Raw genomic sequence first — 22,918 nt, 5'->3', positions numbered from 1 at the left:
ACGAAATAAGGCAAAGTCATTTTTAAGATGCAGTTGACCTTTAAGTCGTATGAGGAACACGAGGAGACGAAACGGAACAAGTCAATGGATGGCGATAAGAGTAATACGGAACACAACGGAGAATGACTAAATCTGAAGGTAAGAATGGGTGTTTGAGATTTGGAGATAAATATGTGATTTTCATAGTTTGTTTTGTGGAAGAAGTGAAGTGTGGTGTGATAAATTTGGTAATTTTAGAAGTAACATTGCGATAGGTATAAGGCGTACAAAAATAAACCGGCGGCGCATCGTATGTAATAGGTATCTAATGAAGTATTTTACGTAATGGGCGTAAACGGAAAAAACTGAAACCTCGTAACTAGAAATCTGGTGAGTCATGAAATATCAATTCGAGAGTATTATAAAAGAAAAAAAAGGTGACGTGTAAAAGTACTTAGTCAATAAAATGATCACCATGAACGGGTAATGTTGGTGCATAGTTCACTAGTTCCGTAACTTTTATAATCAAGATTGAAGATATGCCTTACAACCTCAGGAATGTGACTCTCAAGTTAATGTAGCCAAGGCAGCTAAGCTTATGGTTAGCTATTCTTCTACGGGAACGACGAAAAGTCCACTTGTTATCCGCGATATAAATTTCCTGTTACCCAATGCTCAGTAGCGCCACTTTGTGGATCAGACTTCCGGGATAGAATCGTATTTTCAGTCCATTCACATGAGTCTCGTCTTTATCACGACAAAGTCCAATGAAGCGAAGCGGCTGCCGTCTTCTCACGCTTCAGCAGTAAAATTCGTGAGATCCGCGGAGTGATTTACAACTTTTGTTTTCACATGACGCATTGACTTGACGCGACGCGGTTAACTACGGTGATGGGGACTGTTAAGATAATTTTCGTTAGTTATGTATGTGATGCTGGCGTGATTTCGGCAAAGGCAGTTGATGAGACGTATTAGAATGCTGAAGTTGAGATCTTCGATTAATTTGCTTCAACTACAGAAAAGGCACCTGCGATGACGATGCTGTTGGAAAAAAAGAAGGTGCAGACCATATGATGTTCCTGTTCGTTTCGCAAAATTAAATTCTTATGCAAATAATTTACAGAGTGCAAAGTTATAGGTACGGTAATGTCCCGAATTATTCCGAGTATGATTGGATTGAGAACTTCCGCATGAGAAAGGAGACGTTTTACGAGATCACGGAATTAGTACGCGAGGAAATGAGCCCAGGTGGGAACAATTTCGAAGATCATTTAAAGCAGAGGTCTCAAACACGCGGGCCGCATGCGGCCCGCCAGAGCATTTTGTGCTGCCCGCGACGACATTTTAGATTTTTATTAATTTTACAAAATATAAGTGTCACATATATCTTTTCAGGTTATAAAGTGAAAATTCCCTCTTAAATTGCTCCGAAAGCCTTCAACTATTCATCAAACTTCACTATCAGATCAACTGCAAACGCTACCATGCAGTGGAACATTCACTATTTCGCTAATTTCCAAATCATGATGACAAAACCGGACCCTTGAACGATTCCAGACTGAAATTTGTGAGTTGGACTTGGACGCGACCTTTCTTAGAATTACTCAGACTCGGGCTAACTCGATGGCAAAATGAAAATGACTCGAGTGGACTTGAAGTGACTCGTAATGCCGTAAATTTGTTAGAACCATAGGCGCAATAAACTAATCGCGTATCAGGGGAATAGTAATATATCAGAAGGTCGCAGCTTGGTATTTCGCTAACGAAGCAAGTATAGTTATGGCAACCATTGTCAATCTGTTAGTTACATCTTTGGTCGCTAGACCATGTTATTATGGCCACTTAAAGGTACCGAGTAGGCTACCGTAGTCGTACGCTCCAACGATGTAACAGCAATGGGCCGTTCGGCGTTCCGACATTTCAATCACTAGGACACATTCATTATTATATTTATATTATATTTACATTTTTTTCTGCTCCTATATTTGAAGATATTTTGCCATGAGATTAAATAGCCTACTTAACAGAAGTATACCCGAATCCTGGATTGGAATTACAATGCTCTACTTAAAAATGTTTTGATATCAGATCAGTCTCTATTATCAGTCTGTTGGACTCAAAATATTCATAGTAGCTGAAAATTATAACCTGATAGCTTGTATGATGGCATCATACATTTGTCCGCCCATCATGGTGTCTATATCTTATAGTTAATATATATGAAGTACAACAATTCTATTCAAATAGTTATAATGTGATGATTCTTTTCGTGCCAGGCCTAAATTGATACAAACGTAAATCACATTTTGACGATGTGTGTTCACTGTCCGTCTGCTGGATCGGCTCGAAAATGTTAGTGAGTTTTATTCAATCCAGACTTATGAATAAGCTATAGAAATAAAGATATTTGCGATGCTGATAATTGCAATTTGGGATGCTGATGATAATTGTGACTCTGAAGTGATTGTGTGCCTTTTTACCTTTTAAAGACTGGTAATCAATACCACCGACCTAATTGTCACCGAGTACAACCGCAACACTGCGGTTCGAACGTGTTCAACTATAGATTACTAACCTACGGAGGTTGGTAGTCTATAGTTCAACGTTCGATGTCTTCTGGAATTATTTATGTGAAAGTATAAAAATCTAAACTTTGTTTGGAGAGCCCTGGTTACATGAAAGAAGAACATTGCAACGCTATTTTATTTTGCTATTGTAGGTTCTGCACTACCATATGCCTCAAATTACCGGACTTCATACATCCACCATCAGATGAGGAAGCCAAGGACATAGCACAGAGAATTGGAGTCAAATATGGTTTTCCTCAGGTATATATTGTGCATTGCAAATATCTCACGGAAAATACCGTGTTTATAATGGTGTCCGGTCAGTACCGAGAAAACCATTACTGAGAATGGACACCACCGAGAATGCAATGAATACAATGCAGGCATGTTATGCATATGTACACTTGTACAGGTCGTGTGTATGTGCATGACGGCTTTGCCACATATGGTGTCGAGTCTCGGATGTAAATTTCTCGACAACGCCTTCTCAATAAGTTAGTTTCTTGGCATTGGCCATGCTCGGTAATGTCCATTATTATCGGTGGTGGCCATTCTTAGTGGTGTCCATTCTCGGTAATGGTTTGCTCGGTGTTGGTATAGAACCATTTATATATACACGAGTCTAATTATAGCACTATGTGTCCACGAGTTGACGTGCCCACCAACGCTGCCATTTTCTAGGTTCTCTGATGCATTCATGGCAGCCATATTCAAATCACCGCTCCAGTAAATGGCAAGCGAGATTATCAAAATAGAAAAAGATGAGAGTCTATTGTATTGCAAGCTGTTGTTGATGACAATTACTGGTGAGTTCCTTGAAAATTCGACCCTTCAAAGATGTGTGATTGAAACGTGATCGTAACAGTCTCTGGGATAATAATGTCACCATGCCTGGAAGTTGTCATGACGCCTTCATTTTCAAAAACTCGCGACTCTATGAAAGTATGAATTTGTTACCAAGGGTAGGTATCATGCTTTTGTTGTCATGTTGATCTCTGTCACACGACTGTTGTTCCCTTTATCAGGCTCCAGTGCGAATAAACAACGTGGAGGTTCCATTGCTGATTCTAGGAGATCCTGCTTATCCTCTGCTGCCGTGGCTTCTAAAACCCTACACTGGGAGAAATTTGGACCCTGCCAAATAGTCATTTAATGCACACCTGAGCAGCATCAGGATAGTGGTGGAAAACGCATTCGGAAAGTTGAAAGAACGCGGGCGCATCATTGGCAAGAAAATTGATGCAAGAATAGACCTGGCTCCTCAAATCATTGCAACATGCTGTGTTCTACACAATATTTGTGAGCGCTCCCACACCCCTATCATTGGGTGGTTAAGCACTAATTATATTTCCTCCCAAATGATGCCAAATCTGCTGATGTGTCCTCACCCTCTCCACAACTACCTAATGCAACGGACGTCCGTCATGTGCTGACTGAACACATTGTCACAAATCTTCCGCTCAGACGTAGTATAAGACATACTTTGTGATATACTACCGTGACAAATTTGCCAGTGACTCGCTCGTTAGTTGCCTTGATTTTTTTTGTTCTGGTAATTGTTTCATATAATAGTCTTTTTCGGATATCGTATTTCGTGAACAGCCTGTCACAAAATTGACTTATCTGAATCCTTAGTATTGTCGCTCTGGTATGAATGTAGACTCGTAGAGCGTAGGCAGGCCAATGTTAGTACGTTTAAGAGATACAGGAGACCTAGATAGGCATATGTTCTAGACTACGTTTTTGCCTTCTTAAGTATAACGAAGTGAAAGGCATTCGGAGTGCCAGACAATAAAAACAACCTGCTGGAGTGATGGTGGACGATCCAGAATTGTAGCTTTAAGCTGTCATGTTACTCACTTCTGCCAGAAATTAAAGCCAATCTGTCTCTGCTTGATCTGTATTTGAGGTATAGCTAACCAAATATCTTCGGATTTAGCCTATACTTGTACTTAACTCAAGATATAAGTCCTGTTGTTTGTGAACTCCTTCGTAACAGATATATGCAACACAAGGTTTTATACTGCTTTTATTATATAAAAGTTATTCTAAATGGAATAACAACACAATTTAACCTAAGTAAATAGCACACATAGAAAAAAATACACAAATTCATTCATGTGCCAGCTCAAATCATCAGAGTGGCACCGTCGCTGTTCACATGAAGGCAAAATTCACTTCAGTCCGTGGCCCATGTATATAGAAGAAAACAGTCGACTGTCGCGGTAGGACAACACGTGGTTGGTCAGAATCGCCTCCAAGTATATTGCCAGATCGTTGTTTTCGAGTTGGTCGAAATCATTACGATGACTTCACACACCATGAGTAGAGCTCGGTACGGCGGACATGTGACGATTGACAATTCTGTAAAATCTCCACGATAGCATGACGTCGAAAAGGGCATCGTAGTACATCTAAGACTAGCACAATTTAATGAATAGTAAAATACAATAACAAGCCTAGCAATAGGAACCAGCAGGGTTGTAATGACTCGAGTAGTGATTGTTTGGTGACTCGGGTCATTTTGTTAAAAATGACTCGACTCTAGTCAATTTGTGTATTGACTCGACTTGTAATAGAGTCATTGCGCACGACCCGGACTAAAACATATGACTCGAGACTTGGTTACAACCCTGGGAACCATTCCGATAAGCCGTACCTCATTTCTGCATTTAATCTGCCAGTCGAGTGATAGATGACATTAACTTCATCATCATTTCTCGGTTTGCCTGGCTTTCTTGCTGTAGAGCATTTAGTTCTTCACGCCTAAGCTTCCGCTCTTCGTCAAGATGGCTGAACAGTCTATCTTCAAAACTTCCAGATCCTAGTAGGTAGCAAGAACATACTTTTCTTTTTACCTCAATAAACAAAGAAATAGAGCATACGTTTTCTCTTATGCTTAGACGTTCTTTGTCTAGATCAGTGGTTCCCAACGTGGGCGATATCGCCCCCCAGGGGGCGATTTGGCGCTCTAGGGGGCGAAAATAACGAAAATGTATCTTTAAATTTTACCAAAAAATACGCAGACATGTTTGGAAATTGTTAAAATAAACTAGATGTATACCGTACGGTATCTTACCTTTTTCTGGATATTATTGCTTGCGGACTCCGACATAACCGTAACGTATACTTAATTAACCACAGAACTGCAAAGGAAGCATATATCGTGTGAAATTCTTGAGAATTCGCCGATCAATTGAAATCTATTTTAGCCGCTAACATTTCTCGGCCAGCGATCTTCCATACTTCTCACGACAAAGCGTGAAATACCCTGCTCCAAAGACGAGTGTCAACACTCACGGCAAAACACACGATAAAATCGGCCGTCATGACGACGAGCTCAGTATTCTCTCGAATCGGTCACACATAACCGATCAACTGGAAATCTCATGACGCATTCAGGTGTGTCGTGACAACAAATTTCTCCATGTGAAAAGGCTTCATGAGTCGGTTTATCGGCAATTTTATCACTTCAATACAGTACAAAAATGCGATACAATGAAAAGACAGGAATGTGTCGAAACGACTTGCAGTATAGTCTTAGGAATCAGACACCCGCCTTGGCCTCAGAGGTTTCAAACACGCGGCCCGCGCGAGTTCATTTTGGATTTTGAAGTATTCGACAATATTTAAACGCCACATATCTTTCTTTCGATTTGAGAACATCAAATTCGCTCTAAAACCGCTCCAAAAACAGGAAACTACTCTTTAACGTAGGCTTACCATACGTCCTCTTTTAAGACGATTTGTCCTCTTTTTTGACTTTTTTGAAAGTGTCCTCGGAGGACGCCCTTTTGTCCTCTTTTTTGAGATTTTGTCCTCTTTTTTGAAAATTTAGGTCAGATTTAGAGCAAATTGCGAGTGATATGCCGCAAATTAGCACAGAAGTCACGCTCCGGCGGGTATTTCGGAGTGAAAAACGATGATTTTAGCTCTGAGCGAAAAGATGACCTTGTTTTTTTTTTCAGTCATCCACCTGGCAAGGCAATGTGAAGAGAAAAACGTTTTTTTTTAGTTCTGAGCGGAAAAGATGACCTTTTTTTTCAACCGATCGCAAAGTGGGAAAAATTAACCGGTTTTTGAGAATTCTACTCCGGTTTTCCAAGTTGCAGATTTCTGGTTTCCCGTTCGTAAGGCCACCACTGTGTAACACCAATGTATATATCGGCGATTGGACCTTTCTATTACTATAGGTCCTGTTCCAAAATCCTAAATTGAATCTAATGCTGATTTAATTTGACTTTGGTAATGACATGATCAACAGCCAAGTTATCGGGAGTGTGCCGGAATCAGTGCGACAGTAGCTTTCGATCAAGACCAGATTCAGTAAATTCTGCGCTGTGGTTCCCAACCTTTTCATCCTAATTCCCCACTTCCGATTTACTACGGGCCTTCATTCCCCACCTAAAAACTTTATATTCATATCTACCCTTCAAAGTGCAACCTCCAATAAAATTTTGCAAGACTTTGCTTAGTATATAGTAGCCTACGTGCTATTGGTGATTGCTAAGATCCCCGGAATTGATCAGCACACAATAAAATTAACGCAGCGGTGAACTGGTAACCGTAAACGCACCTCCGTAAATATATGTATCCACCCCGTCGCGCAGCCAACAGAAAAATAAGAGGGGTTTGAAAATTTTCCAAATGTTGCGGGGTCGCATCAATTTACATACCTAAATACCGAATAATACATGGGTTAGATAAGCCGCCGTAAAATATACTTTCGCACAATACTGAAAGAACTTGAAATAACATAAATATGAAATTTCCATTGTCACGAGTCCAGATGTGCTATCAATTAGCGAGTTCACGGTCTCCCTTGAATACATGTTCAGCAATATGAGCTCTTATTACAACGAATCAGAATTTTTCTATCACTACGTTTCGTGACCGATGATGGTGTACAAATGAATAAAACATGTCTGGAGAACGCGTGTCGCTATCCAAGTAATTCTCGCTAATTGGAGGCACTGATAATATGAATCGCTGAATTGCAACTGAGCTATGAAATATTCTGTTAGCATTTCAAAACGACATTTAATAATAAAGGAGAATATTACTGTAAATATTTTTTCAAAAGTGAGTCTATTCCCCACCAAAAATCCCAAAATTCCCCACCAGTGGGGAATTCCCCGCCGTTTGGGAACCACTGCTCTAGAAGATAACTTTTGGACTGCCCACTGAGCTATATAAACACTGGAGTGCGCAACTTACCGTGACGGCGGAGAAAATTGAAAAACTGCTCTGGCTACCTACTTGCGCACTGGTGCTTATGGTGAACTACTGGGATTCTCCGTGTTTTTACGCTTTTCGAGGGGTTTTCGTCTGGAATAAGTATGTTTTATCACGAAACTAACACAGACCATATTAATGAACTATAGTATACTCTTTCTAATAGGTATGTCAGCCTTGAATGACGCCATGGATTGCATTTGCGACTTCAGTATCCATAGATGGATCTAAAACGGCGAAGACTCGTGTGTAACTTCGAAGGATACTGCATTGCAACGACATTCCGACGCGAATATTTCAACTTTTAGCTTCTGACTACATCAAACTCAACGTGAAGCAGTCTTGAGTAGCAGTGATTCTAATCGCCTTCGGTGATGTTTGCTTGCGAGTGCAGGAACACATCAAGTTTGCTCTCGATGTCTCAAAGAAGTTATCTAAACCTAAACTGCTTCTGCCCTGTCCATGATTTTGCCACGGTTATTAAACTGTAATTGCACTATGACTATATGGTTCTATGCACCAGAAATATATCAACGAGATCATTGTGATATACGGTATTTTTATTTTAGCGATCCACATAGAAAGAGTATGGTTCAACTGGGCAATTCATAAATAGTTTTCAACGTTGCCGGAAATATGCCAGTTATTTGTGCCACCGAAATAAAGAAGGATAATTAGTTTCTTGCAGATTGAGATGACCAAATAGGCTTGTCATTGAAAACGGTACCCTGTAAAACCAAAATATCAGAAACAGAACAACAAAACTAATTCATGTAATTGCTTGAGTGTCAGGAATGCTGAACACTTGCATTTAAAACAGAACTAGCCAAGAAAGAAACATGTTGACATTGATGCTACTGAAATAATTCCTGGTGGAGTTGATATAGTTGCCGATTGTCAACATTGAAATCTTTTGGGTGAAATCTGGCTTTAGGGTTGTATCGGAAGACACACTGGGTATACGAGGTTTTAAGATTTTTATGGTAGAACTGTTAAAATATATGGAACTAGTTCTTTACAATAGTATTTTCTTTTGGCGATTTTTAGCTAGATGTATGTATGTATGTATAATTATTAGGGCTTTTTTTTACCTAAAAAAACGGGAAATTTTGACCTAAAAAATCAAAATTTTGACTTTTTTTGACCTAAACAAACTGAATCTTGACCAAATTTTGGCCTAACATATGCAAATTAGGTGTTTTCCCACATAATGTTAAAATTGTACCACTCAATCTTCATTTCCGGCTGGAACTGACTGTCCTAACGACGCAGTTTGGCCTGAAAAAAAACGTTTTTGGCTTAGAAACAGGCAACTTTTTACATGAAAAAAACAATATTTTAACGAAATCCGGCCCTATGAAGAATTCCAGTGGTTACAATATGTATTATGGTAGAAATAATTAAAAGATGTTGTAGTACAATGAGAGATACTTTCCTACATTCTTGGGTAGAAGGTGCATTTCCTTACTAAGAAGCTTGCCAAGGACGTTCAACAGCAGCAGTTGTTGGCTGACAACACTCAAGTTGTGCGTACACTGCTGGTGTTGCTTTATTCTGACAATGTTGTCTACATCACAATTTTTCATCGTGCGCTTCTTAATGTAAGAATGATGCAATGTCCAAGAAGTCTTTCTTCAGTTAGGATATTGCGGTATGTTGACCATAACACCATGTCTACCTATTTGTTTTATTTGACCGTTTACGATTCACAATGAGCAGACAATTAGCCATTTACAACGGTAGTCCTATAAAATAGGCTACAAGCTGTAAAATATCAAATGATATGTACACCGACAGTGCAGAATCTACGATACAAACGAAATGCAGATGTCGAAAAAATTTTGACTTGATGAAAAATTTTGACCTAACGCTACAATTTTGACATGTCAAAAAAACCGCCCTAATAATTATACATAAATAATTTCCGTAGAAATTTCACCCCCTATTCAAGTGAGGGTCTCGAGACGATTTCATTGGGTCTGTGACAGCTTTTCGACCAAATTGCTACTAAGCACGGAAAAGTCAGGCCGCTGGTGAAAATAAATCAAAAATCGTCAGATTATATTTTCATCTGATCAAGACACACACAGATAGGAGCATGCCGAACGACCAGTTGCAGTTTCTCAAACTGGCATCCACCTTGGCCTAGTGCTCGTCTGCTCGATGTCACAGTTCTTTTCAGTGTTGGTCTCTATTCCGCGGCTCTTTCTTGCTCATTCCATTGTTTCAGAGCTCTTTCCATTCTTTGGAGCAGATCCTTTAATATTTTGAGGGCTTCCAATTTTCTCTCTTGATGTCTCTAATCCATTCGTTCTTTAGAGCATCATTGCTTCCAAGGGAAACTGAACACATACCATAGTAAAATCAGGTGTTCTTAAGCATTCCTTCAGCTGCAAACTAATGCATAATACAATCATCTGTTCATGTATCTGTAAATAGAAAATTTTTCAAAGTGTCAAGCTGGCATCAAGCAAAATGTTAGATGAAAAATTGTCTTCCTTATAAATGCTAAAATCTCACAGATAAAAAGTAAGTGGATATCGCCGCTTACACTGTATTTCCTCATCCTCGCTATAACTCCTCACAAACTCGATACTGCCTTCAAACGTTTTGTACAGCCATAAGCTTATAACTTATAAGCACAGCTCACCTGACCGACTGATCCCCACCCCCTCGACATTATCTTGGAATCACCTGTACATGGATGTGAAAATGCATATGGATGAAAAATTTAAAAGGATCACCCAGTGATCAGTGATATTAGTTCAGAGTTGTGAATCTTACTTCTTCATCCTCAAGATTACCGGACCACGCCTGACCTATCGATCTCGCTTCCCATGACATGCCGCCCTATTTCTTGTCGCATTTTTCTTCTATACTATCTTCTTTACTTTCATTTAATGTGCATGCCTCCTCTTTAGTTTACATCGCCTAGGCCAAGGTGGGTGTCAGATTCCATAGACTACTCCTTGTCGCTTCGACATCTTCCTGTCTTTTCATTGTATCGCATTTTTGTGGTGTATTGAACTGATAAAATTGCTAATAAACCAATGATGATGATGATGATGATAGCTATAACTGCTGTTCTGACATCTGAGTTATATCCTGTTTCTATCGTACTTCTTATTCTATTCCCAGAATTCCCGATGTTATAATCTGTAAGTTATACGAATAAATGGTTTAGTATAAACGCAATATCAAAAGATGGGCGGCTGATAACTAACAGTACCTGATTATTACTCCGTTTTATGAAGGTACAATGCGTAAACCCATAAGCGCCCAGGTAAAATTTCCGACGACTAGGTAGCCAAGGAGACAAAATGGCTACGCTTCAATTGTCTCCGCTGGAGACAACATTGGGAATACGAGATGCGCACCGCTTGGGACTGCCCTACTTCGCCCAGATATTGCTTCATTGATCATTTGCTACCATCGTTTAATTTTTCTTCTACTTTCCTTTTTTTAACTAAACATTTTTACAGCCAGACTGTTCAGAGTCAAGTGAACCTGTTTGATGCTGGTGTGATTAGACTAGATGACCGTCACGGTCTTATCGATCATTCCTATCTAATACCGAATACTGTGCATGCATATTTTCTCTACCACCATCACTGCCGTTTGTTATGTATTTTGGTTGGATGAAAATAAAGACTCTCTCTCTCACAGTCGCTGCCGCTAAATTAATCTTAAAAAAGCCTCAGCGAAGCGGAACGAAGTTACCAAATCGGCTGTTGCCATACCATATGTTTACATTTACATTCGATGAATGTACTATACTTGTGCGCTTTTGATTCAGAGGTAAAGACGTCATTGAAATATTCGCGGCAATGACCGCAGTGGAACTGATACATAAACTTGGCAATTTCTAGTTTCTGCAAATCTTCTGTGTTCAGGACACCGAATCTCTTCAGCAGCGACTTGTTTGATGGACAACCAGGCCCCTTTGGGGTTCTAGGCTTCTAGCTATAATACGGAGTACGACAGTACGTTTTATTGCATTTTGTGCAGTGGCTCGGGCTCGAGTGCAGTTTTACTGGCAGCCCCCCAAACAGTTGACCAACTAAATTTGTAGTTTATACAAGTCTGGACTCGGTGTGTGCTTGCTGCGCTGCGTTGGGTATTTGTTTTGAACATTCATTTGACTGATTTCAAGATTTGCTGCTCATTATTCATTTCCTGTATTACCATTAGCCATTAGGCCAATTAAGTTATTTCATCCTCGGATCTCCGTTCTATTCGCGTTTATCAAGTGTGTTCATGTCAATTTGAAATTCCCTTGGCTTCCTCAAATTCACAAATTGTCATTCTGGATGGATTGCTGACCAATGCCGTGATTTGCTTTCACGAGACTACTGCCTTTGGCCTTTAAATGATCGGGGCCATGGTTGATATCTCAAATATTCTGATTCATTGGATCCATGCCGCCTTGTGCATGGTACCGGTATTTGGGAATTTGATTTCGAAGGCTAGAAAATTTGCGGGCAGATTTATAGATTACCAAAGCTGATTTCGCCTGGTAAAGGTCAGGCTTCAAGTGTAAGTTACATTGATACCCCAAAGAGCAAGAAGTGATTCATGTTTGGTTCTCCTTTTTGGAGGTCGATGTTAATATCAACCGAGCATGTAATATACCATACTCTTCTTATTCTCTTGTAGATAAAAATATGCTGTATGTATATTTCAAGATATTCCGCCGTTTCTCTACCTTACTACATTTATTTATTGTATAATCTTGGCAATTACTGTCACTAGATCTCCGGTGGACGGCGACTAATGTAGGGTCATGTGACATGTGTCACCACTCGTTCTTCCCCGGTTAATTATGTTGTGTTACTGCTTACTGTACATTATTTCAAAATACTAAATGATAAATTATCAATTCAAATCTGTACTTCAAGCATTATTATGTTGCCCAATCTGTTTTTCACCACCCTCAAATGCTAGTTAACACGAGTAACCAGTATTGTCAGTGGACATATATATTAAAGTAAGCCCACTTTGTTGCTGGGTTTCAAAAGTCATGAGATGTGATTTAGCTTGGCTATTCTTGGTTTGAGGAAGGCTATTATTGGGCTAAAAACAGTCCGTTAATAAACTTCGCCTTTCATTCACATGCTACAATGTTTTTCACTTCAAAAACTCCACTGAAAAGGCACGAATGACTTGAAACGCTCTTTGATACTTCAAAATTAAGCAATTTTAGACTAGATTGTTTTGAATTTTGAAAGAGGTCCCCAATATTTGGAATATACAACATTTACAATCATATGCTATATAATGCGGAAGGCATTTGTGCGTCAAGTTTATAGGGTGGAATATAGATGCCAAAAAGGATCGTAGCTGATGATGGCTCTGACTGATCATTGCATTGTAGTCTATTTTAATGTAGGCTAAAAAGTAAAGTCAATACTTAATGTTCTATTAGGCCTAGCAGTTAATATTTAACCATACCTAAGCTCATTGGTTGCCTTGATAATTTCCACCCTATTAGTATTAGTCTTAAAACTGAAACTAAATAGTACACTGTGGAAATAGAACTGACAGAATTTTTATCCAATTACTGGACTTGTCATGAGTTTTATTAGTAATTGTCAAATTACAAACCTCTTGCTTGCCAAAGTAACCTAGATATGGGGAGAGCAGCCGCATTTTGTAGGTGTGGGATATAGCATAGCCGTTACTGTATAGGTTAGATTTTGAAGTAGCTTTTCAATACATCTTGTGCAATGTGTGGTAATATTAGTTTATGATTATAGTTTCTTAGCAAGGGTATTATGGTTGACGAGCAATTAGAAGCCCACTTCTCCAGATGTGATGCCATCTCTTTTTGGTGTCTCTAATCAGTGAACAAACTAGATCCTTCTGAATTTTTAGTTAATATGCACTGGCAGAGGTTGTCAATGAAGTAGGCTACTTCTATTAATTGAAGCACTCAGATATGTTTGCACATGGTACTCAAGTCAATCAATTGGTTATGCAGACTGTACTTACTGCCTACAAGTCTGGCAACAGAGATGTTAAAGTTTTTTATTCATTTATTTCTAGTTGCCTACCCTAATTATACATATATAACTAGGCCTGGGATGAAAAGACATGAAGTGGACAGTGAAGCTTTCGAGAAAGTCCAATTCACCAGCATCACCAAAGCCATCAACCAGGACGAGACAGCGGCCAAAGAAAAGCACATCAGAATCACCGTAATGGGCACGTACCAAGAAAAAGGAGCCATGACATTCTGGAATGTGGTGCCGCATCTGCAACTGTCAAAAAAAGCCGTTTCTTGCTGGAAATTCTGTCACGTTTTGCACAAAATACTACGAGACGGCCACGAAAATGCGCTAGATCACTCATTACGATACAAACAACTGATTAACGACCTTGGAAACAATTGGGGGTATGCTACTACTGGATATGGAACAATAATATCACGGTACTGTAAATATCTAACTCGCAGACTAGAATTTACCGGGAGATATGATCAGTTTTCCGGCGATCTCGCAATCAAAGATGCAGCCTTGGAAGCATTTGGGAATGCCGGCAAGATGAATTACAATGATCTTTGTGTTGGTATTATGGATTGCTTGGAATGCCTCATGGATTTACAAGAAAGTATATTCAGAACCTTGGATGTATCTAAGAATGTATCGGCTACAGGCCTGGGGCAATGTCGATTAGCCCCGTGCATCCCTTTTATTCGAGATGCCAAACAATTGTATGAATGTTTACTGTCGATCATGTACAAACTAGCCTACATAGCACAAGTGAAGCAGATTCGCTATGCAGTCACCGTGAAAGATTTTCAGTGCTGTTTCCAAAGTTGAAAAAGTTTTATGTACTATCGAGTAATATGCAGTATATTACAAGCTTGGTTCAACCACCAGTATTGCCTGACGAGCCACCGGATTTCATGATCAACCCCTCGGGACTATAATCGATAAACTAATTTATTCTAGTTGTCTAATTAAACTAATTATAGAGCGATTTGATTTGACCTGAACTTGATTTAATTTCCAAGTATTTCCGAATCCAGTAATTCTCATCTAATTTGGAAAAAACTGTGCAGCTATCATTCCAATTCTGTCTAATTCGGAAAAAAACGTGAATGGTAGGTCGTAGGTCGATAGCTATAATTCCCATTTTAGTCTAATTTACACTAGCTACAAATCTTCTAGTTCAATTCTGCTCAGGAGGAACATCATCGTAAAGTTGCGGTGAGTTGATTGTTTTTAACAGAGATTATCAATATAGTCATCGTCGGTACTCGAGTAGAACTAGAAGTAACGCCATCAATTTCCACTCATTCCAAAGTAGCCATTTACAGGTACAAAAGTAAGTGTTTTAGGCCTAGTTTAGCTGGAAAAAAACTGAAAACTGTCAATTATAAGCAGAAGTTCTAAAACCACCTGGGTAAATAATACTAGTCGCAAAATGTACTTGTAGAATACATATATACATTTTTGATCGAGTTAAATTTTTTATGGTGCATAGGTCTGCAAAATTTGTTTTGAAATTTTTACCTGTCTAACCTATAAGGTTGAGAATACAGGTTGACCAATATTGATTTTCACAGGCCGATACCGATATATCGGCTCACTCAAAACACCGATATCATAGGCCGACAATAATAAGGAAGGAGCAGAGAACAATTTCAACAAAAAGATTATGTATTAGGCACAGTGGCATTCGTACAGTATGCCACAGAAAGCTGAACAACAAACGAGAAAACTGAAATGAATTATTGCTTAATTGTGCACATTCGATGAAATTAGGGATAACCCAAAAAGCAAAATATGATACAGAATTGCAGATCAGTCCAGAAAAGGTAGATTGTAATTCAGGAAGCATAGTTTCTCTGCATGCTCACCCAGCTTAACTCGTCCTGCAAGGGTAAATCTGTCATATATCGCTCTTTGGGTCATCGATTTCTTGAGAGCATTGAATTTCCGAAATTTTCGATTTTTTTCAATATAAAATATCGGCCTCGATAATCGGCCATGTCGATAATCGGTCGACCTCTAGTTAAGAACCACTGTGTTTCAGTGTGATGATGAAAATGGTATAGTAGCTACAGCTATACCGGTAGCTAATCTAATTTATTTTGGGTGTCTGTTTGTAAAATTTTATGCACATATTTTCAACATCTATCTGTTCTGTTTCTTTAATTTCACTGTGTCTGAATGATTTTATGCATATTTTACCATCACAATGCCTATCCTGTGAACAGCCACTAATGTATCACTGTAAAGTGCCCCTCATTCAAGTCGATCCGAGTCAGGGAAGTCATTAGGGATTGGTGAAATTGAGTATCAGGCTTTGAGCATTCCAGTATCATTCATCATAACAGTACGTATGATATGGAATGTTGGAATGAATAACTTTTATGCGGCCACCAATAATATTATGCCAGTTTTACATCACAATAATGATGATTTTGTATTTTTTCAATATGCGGTGGGGGTGGGTTGATCTGGACTTGACAGATACGTCATTTCCAGTAACATGCCTAGCTTTGTACTACATGTTTCGTATGCTGCAATACCACCAATCTAGGTTTACAGTCTTCCGCTGTGGAAAATACTATCGTCGTTGATAAATTACCTCTTAATGGCAAGGAGCATATCATATCAGTACTTGAAAAATTCATCTCTAACTATTGGACTTGAATCATTACAAATAATTGTCGATTCATACTTGTGACTTGACTTCTCGGCATTTTGGTTTGTCCCAGTTATCTTGCAATAGCAAAGCATTCTTCTTGCACAATCTTGTTAAATTTATCCTAATTCGCAATATTGAAGCCCAATTTTTTACATATTTTGTATTCAAAGCCTAATTGATAGTTCCCAATCACTGTTTGGTGTTTATTGACCTGTGTGTGGGTTATGATGTAAGCCGAAATATAACTGCAATTCATGTACAAAGTTATATGCAATATTATGCTTCTGTTTCATGGATAGGTAATAGACAGTTGCAGAAGGTGTTGAGTTGACTTGATTAATTCAGTTCAATTTGTTGCTATAAATTTAATCATTTCGATACACCACAAGACTGCGATACAATGAAAAAGATAGGAAGATGTCGAAGCGACTTCAAGTAGTCTTCCAAATCGAACACCCACCTGGCCTGGGCAATGTAAAAAGGAGGCATACTATGTCAGAAGGCAAGATCAATATGTCAGGTCACGGTCCAGTTAACTAGAGGGCTAACAAGTATTTATTCAGTGGAAATTATTTGTATTTCGACTTGAACGTGGACATAATCGATTACCGTTTGATAGCAGGCGTGATACTGTTACACAAATCAGGTCCGGCATATTCGATAGATCATTTTATTGTTTCAAAAACACCACAAGACTGCGATACAATGCAAAATAGGAAGGTGTCGAAACGACTTGGAGTAGTCTTTGCAAATATGCCGCGACTTTTTTCATCATAGGTTTATTTGAAGAGCTGCTTGGAAATACAAAACTTCAATATACAAATGAATAGTATATTCATATAGAAACAACCGGCAGATTTTCGGAGGGTGATCGTCAGCAACCAGTAGGGATACCGGCTGGCGGCTACCATTCGGAGATCGAAGACCTCTCTTTCTGAACGTACTCATTCTCCTAGCACCTCAACAGCGCTATCTCGCGAAAGTCTATACCCCTTCACAATAAACTTTCCGCAGATGCTAGTTGTCGCTATGCATCATCGTCATCATTGGTTTATTGGCAATTTTATCAGTTCAATACACCACAAAAATGCAGTACAATGAGAGATAGGAAGGTGTCGAAGCGATTTCGAGTAGTCTGTGAAATCGGACACCCACCTTGACCTAGGCGATGTAAAGAGTAGGCCAATAACAAAATATCAAAAATTGTAGTACTTAGCCCAGTGAATCCCAGCTTTTTTCCGATCGCGAATTCGTGACACACTTTTCCGACAAATTTCATTTTGCTGCCCACCATGAGATATGTCAAAACGATCCAAAGCATTAATCAGCCCACAGTGCATCGTTGTTGTTGTATTGTGGTATTCACATCATGGTATTTTTCGACTGCGATGGTCAGTTACACCAGACCGATATTCTATCATGCTCGAGCCTGCAACTTCCACAGAAATGGTACTTGCCATTCATGAACTTAAATCTAACAAGGCAGCTGGATATGATCTAATTCCAGCCTGGTTTTTAAAACTGATTAGCCTACACATTGGCCATCTCATTGCCAATTTTTTTCAATTTCATGAGAGAAAATGGTGTCTACCCAAATTATCTCAAAACTGCCAGAGTTGTCCCTGTTAACAAAGCCGGAGATAGAACTAATGTCACCAACTACCGACCTATATATGTCTAGGCTTACCATATTTTGGAAATCAAAAAAGAGGACACTTTTTCAGAAATTTGCAACTTGCAAAACCGGAGAGAAATTCTCAAAAATCGGTTAATTTTTCCGACTTTGCGATCGGCTAACTTAAAAAAAAAAGGTCATCGTTTCCGCTCAGAGCTCAAAATAACGTTTTTTACTCCACATTGCCAGGTGGATGACTAAAAAAAAAAAAAAAGGTGATCTTTTCGCTCAGAGCTAAAATCACCGATTTTCCCCCGTCGGAGCTTCACTTTTCTGCTGATATGCGGCATATCACTCGCAATTTGCTCTAAATCTGCTCTAAAGAGGACGTATGGTAAGCCTATATATGTCCTACCGTGTATTGAAATAGTGTTCGAAAAATTGCTCCTCTCCCGCCCATCTTCGTTCCTCGCCGAGATATCTATAATTTCTCCACAACAATTCGGCTTCCGCAAATAGGGTTGCCATACGTCCGGAATTTCACCGTTCAAACTGCGTCCGGGTGGAAATTCTAAAATATGCCTAAATGTCAGGAATTTTGAAAGTTTGAAATAGGATCTAAATTTTTTCGCAATTCATGAACATTATTTTTGGGCAGATTTATGCAACCAGAAATTTTCTTCGCGCAGCACGCGATTTAGTGCCGTATTCATTGATTTTAATATGTTAAACACTGCCTCCCAAAACATGCAATTAAAAATTAATAAAGGAACAATCATTTACTGAAAAAAGTTTACTGTAATCGCAATTATAGGAGAGCGGTATGTTCCTGGAGTTGGTTAAGGACATTTAGGTGATGCTTTACTCAAAGATGGTGACTCTATACCTGGGACTCGTTTGTCTTTATTCTGAGGTTCGCTAAGATGTTGAACGTAATCAGCTTGAACGATTACCCAATGGTGGGCTCAAGATCAGTGTTTATCTGGACGGGAGGGGCTGAAAAATGTTGGTTCGGTCCTGGTTGCAACGCACAACCAAATAAATGCACTGACCTAACATTATAGCGGCTCCCGATCCGGATCGTGACCACCTATGGCCGATAGGCAAAGCTTTTCTAGTGTGACGTCATGTCGACAAACAATGATTCATATCTCATTTTAAAATCCGTTAGTGGGCGCTAAAGAGCACCCGGAATTCACTCCACAAAAATATGGTAACCCTCTACTATGACATCTTGCAGAAACGAAGTGTGGGGCGTAGCATTTTTTTGATCTAAAAAAAGCGTTTGACTGCGTCGATTGCAGTATTCGTCGCTCGAAATTGGCGCGCTAGGGGTTCCGGGGTCCACAACTAGAGCTCATGAAAAGCTACCTGACTGGGAGATATCAAATGGTTCCGATATCCAACACTTTGTCCTCCCCCCACCTTGTTACCTGTGGTGTTCCGCAAGGCTCTCCTATTGGACCGGTTCTTTTTACTTTATATGTCAATGATATCTTTGAAACCTCATCATTGAATACCACACTCTTCGCTGACGATACTCGTCACCTACTCGTCACCTACCGCAAGCTTGAATGCCGTCTCCCGTGATCAAATGCCCAAAGTGCATGAGTGGACGTCCCATAATAGCGTTCGGGTTAACGCTGCGAAATCTCAATTATTGGTTGTGAACTCCTGGAATAACCTAACCGTTGACATCGCTGGCTAACCAATTTCCAACACTAAAAATGCCAAATACCTGGGGGTTTTACTAGATTCGGACATGTCATGGAAGCAGGGCCGTAACAGCACTTCGTCAGGCCCCCCAAAAAAACGTTGGTCATGGGCCCCCATAGGGTGATAAACCGAACTTCTTGGGGGCTTCGCCCCCCAGACCCCCCTTGGCTATACGCTGTTTACCGCTACTCATCATATGTGTTGGGCCGTCCGTTTAGTGGGGCAGCTTATGTCGTGCAGACGCGCGAAGCGCGAAAAATTTCAAAATTCATGATTGAATCGGTCAATTTAATCGGGAATTGAATATATATTGTTATCAATTTTTATCCTCTCTCTGCCCACGTAATCAGATTTACCGGTAGACCTGAGTGAGGTGTGTTTGAAATGGTAGGACCCCTCAATAATAATTAAACATCTTCGGGCGTATACCCGTTCGCAGGAACGAAACAGCACTTGGCCAGGCCCCTCAATAAAACTTGGGTCTTGGGCTCCCATAGGGTGATAAACCGCCCCCCTCCATCACGTTGTTCGCTTTTGTCACGAAATAAGGCCCACAGTCTATATCAGTGGTTCTCAACCTTTTTGGCTTCGCGGACCCCTTTTGGCCGTCACGGACCCTCACGGACCCCCTCAAGTTTTAGTTCACAGTTAGCTCAATTATGGTGCAAATGTCATCTGTCTTGTGCAAATGTGAATTGTATAGGCTTTTTGTGATAAACAGCAACAATATGACTTTTCTTGAAAGCAACATCATGCTATTTATGTAGAAATTGGGTCGACCTTTATTATTTCAAATCTGCAGTTGTATTTCTTAAAGTAGGCTACGTGGTTGTGTCTTGAAAATCCGTGCCTTCGATTTCTTATGAACGATGAGTGCCGAAAATCAATTTCCACAAAGATAGATGGAGGCTAATGCAATATTAACGCGCAACGCTTCCGACGATACTTTTAGTGTGATCGCTACATTTATGACACCAAAATGAAGAAACGTATTAGTAATGTACATATCACGTCCAGCCTAGTCATTTTTATGCAGCATCTCATCTTGAAGTTATTCTGGAATAGTGGTTACGTATATCACAGGATAAAATGGATTTCGTGGCGAGGTTTCAACCCCTTCATTGGGGCAAATTAGGGAAAATACTTCAGAAATTTTTATTTCAAACGACTGTTAACTATAATTTGATGAGACCAATGATATATATATTTATATCATTGGATGAGACTGACAACTTCAAATCGAAAAGATTTCGCAAACATTACGGAGTCATCCTGATTGACCTTACTATCTCCATATTATTTATATTTTTTCCACAAGACCCAACAAAACGTCTCTAAACAGCAATAGAATATGTTTGTATCAGACGGCTATTCGCAATTAAAATCAATTTGCACAGCAGGATATTTCATGTCAGACGATTATGATGATGATGTGAGTCACGAGGTTTTAGCAGTTGCGGTGCGAAACTGCCTCATGCTTTCTCAAATCAAAAAATTAAATTAAATTAGGTCATCAATCATTTTGAAAATTTTGAGGTCTCGCGGACCCCCTGAAATTGCTTCGCGGACCCCTAGGGGTCCGCGGACCCCCGGTTGAGAACCACTGGTCTATATAGTGAGCCAGCGCGAAAATTTTCGATAATTCATGATAAAATCGGTCAATAATATTGGGAATTGCATATATATTGCTATCAATTTCTTGTTCTCTCTCTTCACGTTATCAGATTTACCGGTAGAGCTGAATGAGGTGGCTTGGAAACTGTAGGGCCCGTAAATAATAATTAAACATATTCGGGCGGGCGGCCCCGTTGGTATGACTTCGTTTCATGATGTCATTTCGTGATCTCCTGTCTGTTATATCAAAAAATACAGAATCGCCAAAATGTACTAAACTAACGACGCACACGATTTCAAATTGGTATTTCTTTACGTGCATACAATTTTCCCCTGCGGAATGGTATTTGTCTTCTGAGGTTCAGATTGCCAAGACAGGAACATTCGGCACCGGTCATTTAGGCGCCTATGGACAATTAAACCTATATATGCATTTTGCATATATAACGAAGTTTTCGGTCAGCGTAAGCGGGCAGTCCTTTTTGGCTCAGGTTTTCTCGCTGCCGATCGTTCTGGCACACTTCTTGGAGTCGCATGTTACATGTTCTAAAACCTTAAATGTCTTGCCGATATGTCCATTGCGATAAATCTTGCGTATTTTGTCTTGGGAAAGAGTAGCTGGCTACCAAATAACTAACTAAGTTGGCAACTTGAAAAGTACTCAATAATTTATGCTAATTCGCGAAATAATTTTGGGCCCCCTTCGAGCTCGGGCCCCCCAATTGGGGGGTTTGGGGTGCGGCAGTTACGGTCCTGCCTGGAAGAGTCACATACAATCACTCGAACCACAACTATCGAAGGTATATGGGGTCTATTTCGCCGCCTTAGCTACACTCTGCCAGTCAGCGTGCTGTTGATAGTCTTCAACTCTCTATTCATATCAAAGTTACAATACGGAACTCTTTGTTGGGGTGCTGCCTGCAAGGATACAATTGACCCACTGCAAAAACTTCAACATAGGATCATCCGTATCATTGCCAAAGCCCCGCGGGGGCCTGGATGTGCAACTGATAGATCGGTTCTCAAAAGATTTGGTTTTCTAAGCTTAGAAGATATGAGGAAGCTAGAAATTGGCAAGTTTATGTATCAGTTCCATTGCGGTCAATGTCCCTCAAATTTCAACGACTATACTTCATCTCGGAGACAAAAGCGCACAAGTGCAGCACACGCGCGACAACAGAACAACTATCATATGATCAGGACTGAATACAAGAAAACGCATTATTGCTCTATCAAGTATGCCGGAACCCAATTGCGGAACAGCATCTCGCCGGCTATCCGACAGTCGTCGATCATGTCATGCATTCATGTCATGCATTCAAGTCGAAATACAAGCAATTTCTTCCAAATGAATACTAGCCAGTCTTCAGGATTACCGGACCACGACCTAACATCGACCATCACCCTCCGCCACATACCACCTCATTTTGTCGCTTGCGTCTTATATTCTCTGCATTACTTTTCATTCAGTGTGCAACTGTGCATGCCTCTTATTTACTTCGCCTAGGCTAAAGTGGGTGTCTGATCTTAAAGG

General features: G+C 39.8%; 3 long non-coding RNA genes and 1 pseudogene across 10 annotated transcripts; 3 read left to right on the top strand and 1 right to left on the bottom strand.

Moving 5' to 3' along the window:
* The first annotated feature begins 12 nt into the window (after positions 1 to 12).
* Positions 13 to 4,180, top strand: LOC145435443 (uncharacterized). 4 transcript variants are annotated; one of them, XR_013913836.1, is made up of 6 exons: positions 13 to 1,038; positions 1,103 to 1,227; positions 2,699 to 2,807; positions 3,228 to 3,352; positions 3,412 to 3,508; positions 3,572 to 4,180. It is a non-coding gene; the product is annotated as an uncharacterized LOC145435443 (long non-coding RNA). The 4 variants fall into 4 exon arrangements; XR_013913835.1 differs by having other exon boundaries at positions 1,375 to 2,807; XR_013913834.1 differs by having other exon boundaries at positions 1,103 to 1,546.
* A 377-nt stretch (positions 4,181 to 4,557) lies between these two features.
* LOC145435444 (uncharacterized) lies at positions 4,558 to 6,049 on the bottom strand. Of its 5 annotated transcripts, XR_013913841.1 has the most exons (4): positions 5,626 to 5,989; positions 5,432 to 5,517; positions 5,206 to 5,370; positions 4,558 to 4,910 (listed from the first exon to the last, which is right to left on the bottom strand). It is a non-coding gene; the product is annotated as an uncharacterized LOC145435444 (long non-coding RNA). The 5 variants fall into 5 exon arrangements; XR_013913839.1 differs by having other exon boundaries at positions 5,206 to 5,517; positions 5,626 to 5,997; XR_013913838.1 differs by having other exon boundaries at positions 5,432 to 5,981.
* A 1,680-nt stretch (positions 6,050 to 7,729) lies between these two features.
* LOC145435441 (uncharacterized) lies at positions 7,730 to 8,329 on the top strand. The gene is made up of 2 exons (XR_013913832.1): positions 7,730 to 7,883; positions 7,948 to 8,329. It is a non-coding gene; the product is annotated as an uncharacterized LOC145435441 (long non-coding RNA).
* Positions 8,330 to 11,488: 3,159 nt separating this feature from the next.
* On the top strand, positions 11,489 to 16,819 carry LOC145435439 (huntingtin-interacting protein 1 pseudogene; annotated as a pseudogene).
* Positions 16,820 to 22,918: the final 6,099 nt, after the last annotated feature.

The sequence above is a fragment of the Botryllus schlosseri genome, chromosome 3, assembly GCF_051294905.1.
Source record: "Botryllus schlosseri isolate E-star chromosome 3, Bs_hap1, whole genome shotgun sequence".
In the NCBI taxonomy this organism is placed as follows: domain Eukaryota; kingdom Metazoa; phylum Chordata; class Ascidiacea; order Stolidobranchia; family Styelidae; genus Botryllus; species Botryllus schlosseri.
Note: the sequence above shows the minus strand (reverse complement) of the source record. Positions and strands in the feature narration are given on the sequence as shown.